Genomic DNA, 12,123 nt, shown 5'->3' with positions numbered 1-12,123 from the left:
GAACAGAACTAGAACAGAACTAGAACAGAACTAGAACAGAACTAGAACAGAACTAGAACAGAACTAGAACAGAACTAGAACAGAACTAGAACAGAACTAGAACAGAACTAGAACAGAACTAGAACAGAACTAGAACAGAACTAGAACAGAACATAGTCTTCAGTTTAGTCTATATTCTAGTTTGTAGTCTAGTCTGTATTTTAGTCTGTAGTTTAGTCGATAGTCTAGTTTATAGTCTAATCTGTAGTTTAAACTATAGTCAAGTCTGTAGTTTAGTCTGTAGTCCATTCTATAGTCTAGTCTGTGGTCTACTCTGTGGTCTAAAATTTTCTGTAGTCTAATGTATAGTCTAGTTTATAGTCTAGTCTATAGCCTAGTTCATGCTCTATTTTATAGTCTAGTGACTAGACTCTAGCCTTTATTCAAGTCTGTAATGTAGTCGATTGTTTTGAAATATTTTCTAGGTTTATGTTTCTTTGTAGTTCTTGTGTTTATTTTTGTTTCATTTAATTTTAATCTTTTAAAATCTATTTAAAATTATCGAAAACACTAAAAATCATTAATTTCCTTTTTTTCCTAACACAAATACAAACAATTTCACTTCCCCTTCCACACACACACACACACACATGCACAACAAAAATCAACATACAATTTCGTTAAACACCATCATAAAGGAAATCTAATAGAAACAGCTACAACAACACCACTACAAAAAAAATCAATTTTCAATTTGAATTTAACAGTTTTTTAATACGAAAACTAAACAAAACGTCAAACCAGCACGAACACGCTAAAGAACATTATTTCGACAACACAGCAATAGCATAGAAAAAGTCATGGGAAAAAACAAACTAAAAACGTGACTTATCATTAGAAAAGAATCTAAGAAATTATTTTCAATCTAAATTCTCCTCTACGAGTGGGGTGAGGAAATTTACCTAAAAAAATGTATTTACTATTTAAAACAAAAAGTATAGAGAGAAATTGGGGGCGTTCATTAATGTGTTGCAAGTTATAATTTTCATATTTAAAAAGGAAAAAAAATAATTTTATAATTTTATTTTTGATTTTTATTTAAAATTTCATATAAATAATAAATCATTTATTAAGACGTCTCAAACCCTAATTTTTTTTTTTTTTTTTTTTTTTTTTTGAGAAGATACAAAAACATAAGGGCTGTTACTTTTATAATTTTAAATTTATTTGCGGTTTATTTTGAAACATTTCATGTTTTATTTTTTTCTGCTTTGTCATTAATTTTGTAGTTATAGGGGCTGTAGGTTTTTTTCTTTGAAAAAAAAAAAAAAACATTTATTTTAAAAAATTATTAATTTTATACCCTTTTAAATAACATGATATTTAGTTTTATTTTAAAGTATCAATATTTATAAAAAGTTTCATTTCTGATTAATCATCATTTAACCATTAAATATTTTTCTATATTTTTCTCTTTTTAGGTGAGTGTTTATTTGGTTTTGATGTAAAAACCTACAATTATTTGCGGGTATCATGTGTTAATTTTCCCAAAAGAAGTTCAACAAAAAAAGGTAAAATTAAAACTAACAAAAGAAATTCTAAAATGCCAAGTTGTCTACAGAACAGCTGTTATTGCTTTAATAAAACACCAGATTAAATAAAAATCCTCTAAATTCTCTTTTTATCCTTTTAACTAAAAATGTTCTAAATTTGAAGATATTCCAATTTTTCATAAATATTTTCCTTTTATCATTTTCTCTATCTTTATATAAATTATAACAACTTTCATTTATCGCCTTTTTTCCTGTGCAATTTTGAAAATGAAAAACAATTATGTCATAAATTCTTTGTAATTTGTTTCTCTTTCTTTTATCTGTTCAAACAATCTAGTAAGTAGTCTGGTTTAGTTGACCCAAAAGTATTTATTTTTGTCTTAAATAGAAAAGAAATCATTACTAGACGTCTAATTAAAATGACAATTGTTTTAACAGGAAATTTCTAATTAAAGAGAGAAATTCAAATATTTGCAAAAGTTTAAAAATGATTTGGAAAAATGTGAAAAAATCTATAGTCTTTACAATAGCCGTCCCATACACTTGACTATAGCCATACTATTGTTTTTATTATAGCCATGCTATAGTCTTGACTATAGCCATGCTATAGCCATACTGTAGTCTTGACTATAGCCATACTGTAGTCTTGACTATAGCCATACTATAGTCCTGACTATAGTCATACTATTGACTTGACTATAGCCATACTACAGTCTTGACTATAGCCATACTATTGTCTTGACTATAGACATACTATAGTCTTGACTATAGCCATACTATAGTCTTGACTATAGCCATACTAAAGTATTGGCTATAGCTATACTATAGTCTTGACTATAGCCATACTATAATCTTGACTATAGCCATACTGTAGTTTTGACTATAGCCATACTATAGTATTAACTATAGCATTACTATGGTATTGACTATAGCAAAAGTATAGTCATGACTACAGCTAAACTGTAGTCGACTACAGCTGAACTGTAGCTACACAATAAACATACTATAACTAGATAGATAGATATATAGATAGATAGATAGATAGATAGATAGATAGATAGATAGATAGATAGATAGATAGATAGATAGATAGATAGATAGATAGATAGATAGATAGATAGATAGATAGATAGATAGATAGATAGATAGATAGATAGATAGATAGATAGATAGATAGATAGATAGATAGATAGATAGATAGATAGATAGATAGATAGATAGATAGATAGATAGATAGATAGATAGATAGATAGATAGATAGATAGATAGATAGATAGATAGATAGATAGATACATAGATAGATAGATAGATAGATAGATAGATAGATAGATAGATAGATAGATAGATAGATAGATAACTCAGCTAAGGTGGAGTTAGCCTTGGGCATTGTATTGCATTTAGTTCAGTCTTGACTTAAATTATAGTCTTAGACGTGTTCGTCTTCGGAATATCTGGGTTACTCGCAGGATTCTCACTTGAGGTTCCTTTGAGTGAAGTATGACTTGGCTTCGACTGTGTATTAGAAGACGGGAAGCTCTTCTTCTTAGGTTTATTCTCAGTTGTCAACTCCTCGGGAGACCTGATCCTTTTTGCCTAAGATCTTGTGAGAGAGTCCGATTTTTCCTTTGGAGTGCCGTGGGATTGACTAACTATAATTTCCAGAAAGTCTTTTCTTTGTAATAGATAGTTTAGCTATGCTATCACACACCTCTTTCACCATTTGCTCTACTTTATCCTCTTTGCGATTTGCTATAATGGTATTATTATTATCATCTGAGGATTCAGAGTCGGAGCCCTCACTTATATTTAAAGGCTGAGGTAGCTTAGAGCTCTCTCCGAATACATCCATCTCTTTCACCCCTATATTTTTGCCAGTGGCATGCTGTACACTTGACGCATTGTCCGCCATGGAGGACAAGGTACCCACCTCCGTAGTAGTATTTTGCTCACGATTGCAGGATGACGACGACACGTGACTCGCGAGTAGATCAACACTTGCCGCCGGTACTGGGTTATTTAGACCCTGCACCGTAACTTTTATATTTTAAACTATAGTCTTTAAACTATTTAAACTTATAGTCTGGTATCGACTCTAGTCAGTCTAGTCATCTATAGTCTTAACCGTTGTTCGGACTTTAGCCTAATCTATGGTCTTGGCTTTAATCCGTAGTTTAGTTCTGAGTTAATTCTTATCTACAGTTTGAATTATAGTCCAAGATAAAGTTTATCAATAAGTCTCGACTGCAGTTTAATCTATAGACTTTAGTCAGCAATGTACAGTGAACTATTGTTAGTACTACAATCAGCAATGTTATCTGGAACCTTTGCATAAGTAGGTACATATATGTTACCTATATGCTTAACTTTGATCTGAGCTAGAGTATTGGCCAATACAATGAACTAAAATCTGAACTGTTTAAATTAAATTGCAAAAAAAAAAATCTTTTAAAATTTTATGTATTTTTTCTTTTTAACTTAAAATCTTGCTGTTATTGCCTTTTTCTTTCTATATTACTATTTTCTTTTGAACTTACTTTTTTGTTGTTTTTCTAAAGGATTTACATATAAAGTAATATTTTAAAATTGCGACCAATACGCCTGAATAAACAATAGTTAGATATATTATATATACATATGTATATATAGAAAAAGTAACCCATAATATAAGAAATAAATTTTCTTTAACAAACCCTCCTACTTTAAAACCCTCTTCCCAAACAAAATCTTCTATAAAATAGCCAGTCAGCCCCAGCATATCAAATAAAAGTAAAATACATAATCAATGAATGTAAATCATCATTTTCTTATTTATATCAATAAGAATTGTCCTTTCAAACAAATGGAATAGAATCACATAGATAGGGTATTATTTATCTGCTACTACAACTATTGCCAAAAAAAAGAAAAAAAAACGAAATGAAGTGAAATTGTATAATAATGAAAATCACCCTTTTTTGTAAGAGGTGTAATAAGCAGTGTAAAGTTGCTGCTGTGGGGGTGGTGGTGTTAGAAGTTTGAAGAAAAAAGATAACAGAAAACAAACTAAAAGAAATACTTGTTAAAACTTAAACCTTTTTTATGCATTTTTTTCTACGCAATTTCATGTATTGTCTGGCTATTATACAAAAAAATATCTTACGCTTTTTTTTTTCTTTTTTGACAAACTTACAATAAGATATATACTTATTTTTTGGCTAAAGCTTTACAAAAGGAAAACAGCTTACAAAATGGTGTTGTTAGAAAGAAAGTAGTCATAGTAGTGACAAAAATATAAAAAATAAAAAGAAAAGAACGTATTATAGCTAAATAGTATTTACGTTAAGTAGAATATATAATATGCTCCAAAGATAAGGACTAAAAGAAAAGCAAGCTTAAGAAAAAAATTATATAATTTTTGTTATACTTTCTTTCTACTTTTCTTTATTTTTTAAGATTTTGCAAAGCTGAAAACAAAAGAGAAACAAAATTAAGAAAAAGAAAATAACAGTTAAAGAAAAATGTTTCTTTATAAGGCTAGAATCAGGGCTAAACACTGATCTAAAGTCTGGTCTAGTGTCTAAAATATAGTGTGAAGATATTGAGTGAAATATACCATGCGATATAATCTGAGATCTAGGCTAAAGTCTGAACTTTAGACTAAACTATAGTCTAGACTCTAATCAAGACTATGGACTTGATTGTAGTCTGAACTATGGATTGGACTATGGTCTGGACTCGGAACAAAACTATAAACTTGATTGAGAGTCTGAATTATAGATTGGGCTAAAGTCTGAACTTAAATCCAAACTTTAGTCTAGAATAGTCTGAACTTTAGAATGAATTATAGTTTTAACTTAAGCCTTGATTGTAGTCTGAACTATGGATTGGACTATGGTCTGGACTCTGAACAAAACTATAGACTTGATTCAGAGTCTGAATTATAGATTAGGCTAAAGTCTGGACTTAAATCCAAACTTTAGTCTAGAATGGTCTGAACTTTAGAATGAATTATAGTTTTAACTTTAGCCTTGATTATGGTCTTGACTTTAGTCTTTACTATGATCTTACAGATAGTTTTGAGTAAAGTCTTGACTATATTCTTAACTATAGTCTTGACTATAATAAAAAATAGCCTCAACTATTGTTTTAACTATATTCTTAACTATAACATTGACTAGTCTTAATTATAGTTGTAATTAAAGTCTTATCTATAGTTTACATTATAGTCTAAACTTAATCCTAGATTATTGTCTGGACTTAAGTCCAATATATACTTTAAACTATTCTTTACTATTGCCTTTACTATAGTCTGAACTATTACCTATATAACTAACTAAATATCTATAACCCTGTAGTCTAAACTATAGTCTTAACTATAGGCTAGACTTAAGACCAAAGTTAAAACCATAGTCGACACTATAGTTAAGACCATGATCAAGATTATAGTCAATACTATAGTCAAGGTCTAAAGTCCATACAATTCATTAGACAATAGTCTGAACTTTAGACATTGATAGGCTTGACTATAAACTTGATTACGGTCTTGACTCCATTCTTATTTATACTTTTAACTTTGGACATAAGTTCAGACTATAATCTAGACTATAGTTAAGAAAATAGTTTCGACTATAGTCAAAACTTATCTATGGTTTTAACTATGATCTTATAATGTCTTGAAAATAGTCTTGATTTTAGTCTTAACTATAATCTGAACTTAAGTCCAAAGTCTGATTTGTGGTGAGTTCAATAGTCTTAACTTTAGCTTACTGTCGCTACTCTAATCTGAAGTCTAGTCTATGGACTCTTAACAGAACTATGGTTTAGATAAAGATCTAAAATATACATATATAGACATTATAGATCCAAAACTATAGAAAAGTATTGGATTATAGTCTGGACTTATACTAGACTTTAATTTATACTTTATTCTTGATTGCAGTTGAAAATTTATTTTGGACTATAGTCTGAAATATAGTTGAAACTTAAATTTAGTTAGGAAAAGTTGTATAATAAGTATTATTGTTTGGACTATATTGTGGACCATAGTGAGGAAATTATTGTAAACAACAATCTCATACTATAATATGAATTTTAATCTTTAATTTGATCAGCATTTGGGCTATAGTCTGAACTTTAATATAGACTTGGATCTGCTCTATAATCTGAACTATAACCCAGACTATGGTATACAGTTTGCTTTTAACTTTCATCTGGATTTTTGTCCGGAATTAGGTCTGGTTTATAGTCTAGACTTTTGTTTCGTTTATAGTCCTGTCTAAGGAATGTACAATAATATAGACCATATTTGGATGTAGGTCTTAACTTTCGTATAAACCTTTGTCTGGAATTAAGTCTGGTTTATAGTCTAGACTATTGTTTCAACTATAGTTTAGTCTAAGAAATGTACAATAATGTAGTTCACATTTGGGACTATAGATATCGTCAATTCCAGTCTTACATGTAGTCAAGTTTAGATGGTAAACTAAATATGCAAGTAGGTTCAACACACACACACACATACTCCTCAATCACTGCAACTAATGACAAGTGTTAAAATTTAAAGAAATGACAACAACAACAACCAACAACAAAAAAAATCCTATAATGTATTACAAGATAATGGACAAAATGTTTTTTCCTTCAATGATACATATGTATGCATGCATATGTATTACCTACCACAGTGTATCATTTCTCGGTTTTAAAGAGCAGCAACCCGGACCAAAGTGGTTGCTGATGATGGATGTTTTGATTGACTGTTTGATAGTTGATGTATGACTAAAACACAATAAATGAAACTTTTGCAAGCACTTTAATGAGAAATCTTTGTTGCATTACTAAGAGTCCATTATCGAGGTTGTTTTCCGAGATTTGTTATTGGAATTTTGCGTATTTTATTATTTTGTTGTTGTGTTTTGCTGCGGCTGCTGTTTGCTGCTACTTAATGTAAAACGCATTAAAGTAATGTGTTTATGGAAATGTCACTTTAACAACAATGACATGTCTGCTTAAAAAAAGTGACATCTTTCAAAATAATAATAAAAATAGCATTTTAGACAATAAAAGCAAAGGGGGAACTTTAAGTGAAACAATATAAAATTTTGAAATTGTTTCATTATTATTAAGCCAAAAATTAGAGATTTGCACTTAAACTCAAAATCAAATGAATTTTTATAAGATTCTATTTTTTTTAATTTTAAAATAAACTCACCCCTGAAACATATAAATTATATGAAAATCTATGTCCTTGTATGTGTGAGTTCCCTTGTTTTTGTTTGCTTGATGTCGAGCATAGGTCTCTGCTGTATCTTTCTGCCCTGTAATTATATTGTATCTGTGTGTTATTATAGTTGTCTGTCTAAACAATTTAATTATAATGTTTTGTCTATGTGTGGGAATTTTTTCATATGTCACTACACACACACTCCTTACACTCATCTCTTTAATGTTATTAAAAAAAATATTCTTAATATTATTATTTTTATACACATTGTTAAAGTCGCGTTATTCTTTACAACAAAAATATGTATATTTTCTATTTAAAGGGTTAAATTTAAATAAATATTTTTATTTTTTTCCAGAATTTAATTCCAAAAAATATATAACAAAGAGACATGTTGTTAATTGTTGGTTGTAATTAATATCAGGGCAGTTTTGGGTTGTAGATTTAGATGATGGTGTTTTAAAAATCACATTAAAAATACATAATTTAATTGTCAAGGAAAAAACACAACAACAATGAAACATTTACAACTAAGAAATCATAAAATTAAAGATTTTCTCACCATAATTAAAACTTAGAAAAAAAAACAGAGAGATAAACTTTAAGTTGTAAATAATCTTACAATAAGCAGTGATCGTTCGGCTTAGATACTAAATTTTTCTCCTCACATATTTTCCTCTACCACCATAATCAGACTGGTGATCCTTAGAGCTTTTCTCCATCAATAAATATAGTAAACTATCAAAAATCCTAAACAAAGAGAGAGAGAGAGAGTGAGAGTTAAGTTCTCTTGTATGGAATAATCAAGTACCTCTATTAATATAGTGAATGATCAACAATCTAATACAAACGAGGGAGAGAGTTAAGTTCTCTTGCAGCATGATCCTTTCAATCTGGGATGTCAATAATATGGAATGAAGTTGCTTTTTATAGCTTCTTTGTTATCCTTTAGAAAGATCCTCAGATTAAAAATCATAATGATTTACACTTTTAACAGATTAAACTTTAACTTCCGCTATGATCGATTATTAAAGTTAACGATCAACAATGTCATACACTAGAGTTTTTCTGATCAATTCTAATGAAGTACGATATTTAGACAAGTGATCGTAAGAGCTTTTCTCTATCAACTATTCTTTTGCTGCATGATCATCTGATTAGGGATCATAAGAGCCGTTATGGAATGATCTTATACAAATTGAGTTTGCTTTTTATGATTCTTGATTTTCTTTAACATGATTCTTAGATAAAGAATCATGTTCGTTTACAGATTATAGAATAACATCTCCTACCAATCGATAAATACAGTGGACGATCAATAATGTAATAGTTATCTTCTTTTTTCGACGATCCACAGGCTAGTGATCCTCAGTCGAATATAATAAAAAGACAGATTTACTCTTTTGCAGCATGATCCTCTGACTAGGAGTCGATAGAGCTTTTCTTGAACGATCAACTTCTTTATACAAATTGAGATTGCCTTTTTAGCCTTTACTTATGATATGATCGTCAAATACAGTGGACAATTTATAATGCAAATTACTAGAGAGAGAGTATTTAAACGTCTAGACTCTTTTCTTTTTTCGACAGTCCACTGGTTTGGGATCGGTGTCCTTCCTTAGTATGTTTATCAGACTAATGATCATGTTCAGTTGACGGACAAGCACAAAGGGTAAACAACAATCTAATATGCTGGAGACCTTTTTAGATATCTTGTTTCTCCTCTTAATTCAACGACTCCTGATTTGTAAACACTTTTAATCATTTAGTTTTGTCCTCTTAGCTTAATCCTTAGACTTGTGATCGTATTATCCTTCTTTGTAGACGATCAATAGTCTAATATACTAGAAAAGTAATTTTAGTTGCCTAGTTTATAGATTTGACTAATGTGGAGCAAGTTCCAGACTAACGATCGTTTTTTGCGCTCTTCTCTGGCAGATAGAAACATTGCACGATCAATAAACTTATCTAATGTGTGAACTACAATCTAATATTCTAAAGACACTTTTAGACATTATGTTTCTCCTCTTAATTCAGCGACACCTGCTTTGAGAATACTTTTAGTTATTTAGTTTTGCTCTCTTAGCATAATCCTTAGACTAGCGATCGTGTTATCCTTCTTTGTAGACGATCAACAGTATATTATACTAGAAAAGGCATTTTAGGTGTCTAGTTTCTAGAATCTTAGACTAAAAGTTATAGAACAATTTTCCACTTTATTCTAATATTGTGCAAGTTCTAGACTAACGATCGTTTATTGTGCTCTTTTCTGGCAGATAAAAGAATTGCACGATCAATAAGCTTTTCTAATTGACAGAACTTCTCTGTTCTCCCTGAGCTCGTATTTAGGAGATCGGTGGGTAACTTGATGACGTTGTATTGGTATATTTAGGACATGGATCCGATGTCAATCTGCCTCGGTACTAAGATAATTCTAGATTCCTCCTTATTGCTTTTTAAATCTGTCTCTTAGTTAACAAGTCGTTGAGGACTTTTAATAGGTTTGTTTGGTCGTTTTTCTTGAATTCTAGATGTTTTTTTTTGTAGCACAAATTTATTGACTTGAAATAAATCTTTAACGTGGTGGTGGTATTATTTAGACCAGAAGATTTTAAACCACTTAAATGTGAACATAATCTTTCACATATATTTTAACAAACAAAGTGCATACAAAATTAAACATTTACGACAACTGACAAGAAAATTTCTCTAAAGTTGTACTTTTTTACAACCCTTAATTATCTTGGTTCTCTTTTCCACTTTTGTGGTGATAATTCCCATTTTAAATGATAAAACTACTTAACTATTACTTTTAGCAGTTTCTATAGCTAGACTGTCTGTCCATCCATCCATTTAACTGTCTGTCTTTCCGTTAAGTACATACTCTTTTAGCAGTTTCGGTAATGTTGATGTTGTTGTTGTTGTTTTTGCTGTTGTGAGAGTGTAAATATTTGTGAATTGTCAAAGTGACAAGTGAAATGTGATTGTTTATATAGAAAATGATTTTTTAATGTAAATACTTGTAGTGAATAGTAAAGGCGCAATAAATGACTAAAGAATCTTTTAATGGAAAATAATGATTGATGTTTGGTTTTGTTGCAGAGGCAAAAGGAATCAGGGGGGGTGGTTAAAAAAATTTTTAAAAATTTTTAAAATTAAAATTAAATATTAAAGAATCTGAAAGAAAAAAGTCTTGTTAAATTCATATATATTGTTTAACAAATCTGCTTTAATATTTGCCTAACATTTGTTTTCTGTTTTCATTAAAATTCAATTAATTATTTTTGCTTATATTACAAAATTTATACATTGTTTACTTTTAATATTTATTTACAATTACCTAAATCTAATAACCTTATTTAAAAGGTAATTTTCCAAAAATTTTCTTATTTACTTGTCTGGTAAAACAAACAAATTTTCTTAATTAATGTGTCTTAAGTCAATTTGAAAACAAGAACATTTTATTAATTACAACTTTTCTTGGCAAACAATAACAACAATTATGGTGTTAAAAGCAGCTTATCACTTCTTAACAAAAAAAACAACGAAAAAAATGATAAAGAAATATTTAAATACAATTTTTTCTTAAAAAGAAATAAATACATCAAGTAAATGAAACATTCATACATACAATAACAATGACCTCTTAAGTTATCGCCAGTTGAAATTTAAAGACTGATGTAGTTAGACCAACTACAAATGAAACAAATTGCTATAATTAATTTAAAAAAAGAAAAGAATAACAAAATCTAAAAGACCTCATAACAAAATTGTCTAAAATATAAGATATTCTCTTGTAAACAATTTAAATAATAAAAGTAAGTCCCCATAGTTATGGTTAAAAACAAAAGCAAATGTGTGATAAATTTATAAGAAAATTATCTTTCAAAAGTGAGCCTTACAACTCAACACTAAAAATCACAAGAATAGATCACCAGATAAAGAGCGAAAAGAAAACCTAAAACCAAAGAATGCCATTCGTAGTTGTAAATGCAATTGTAAACTAACGACTTAATGTAAAGATTACAATTGAAACTAGATTAAGTGTTTTTTTGAGTGTAAAGAAAACTGAATTACTAAAGTTTTTTTCTTTATTGAATTCATAAAAAACAGCCGATACATGCTAGAAACCTCTCACATAAATTAAGTCTTTAGGCAGAATGAGAGACAAAGAGAGTGTAAAAACTGGAATTATAAACAAACAAAAAAAATAGTGACAGATTTATTAGCTAAGCACTAAAAAAAAAGGGTTAACATGTAGCAGAGTCTAAACTATAAATTAGTTCTAGTTCTGTTCTAGTTGTGTTCTAGTTCTGTTCTAGTTGTGTTCTAGTTCTGTTCTAGTTCTGTTCTAGTTCTGTTCTAGTTCTGTTCTAGTTCTGTTCTAGT

The sequence above is a fragment of the Lucilia cuprina genome, chromosome 6 (assembly GCF_022045245.1).
Source record: "Lucilia cuprina isolate Lc7/37 chromosome 6, ASM2204524v1, whole genome shotgun sequence".
Taxonomy (NCBI): domain Eukaryota; kingdom Metazoa; phylum Arthropoda; class Insecta; order Diptera; family Calliphoridae; genus Lucilia; species Lucilia cuprina.
The sequence above is the reverse complement of the archived record's forward strand: the minus strand, read 5'-3'. Positions refer to the sequence as shown.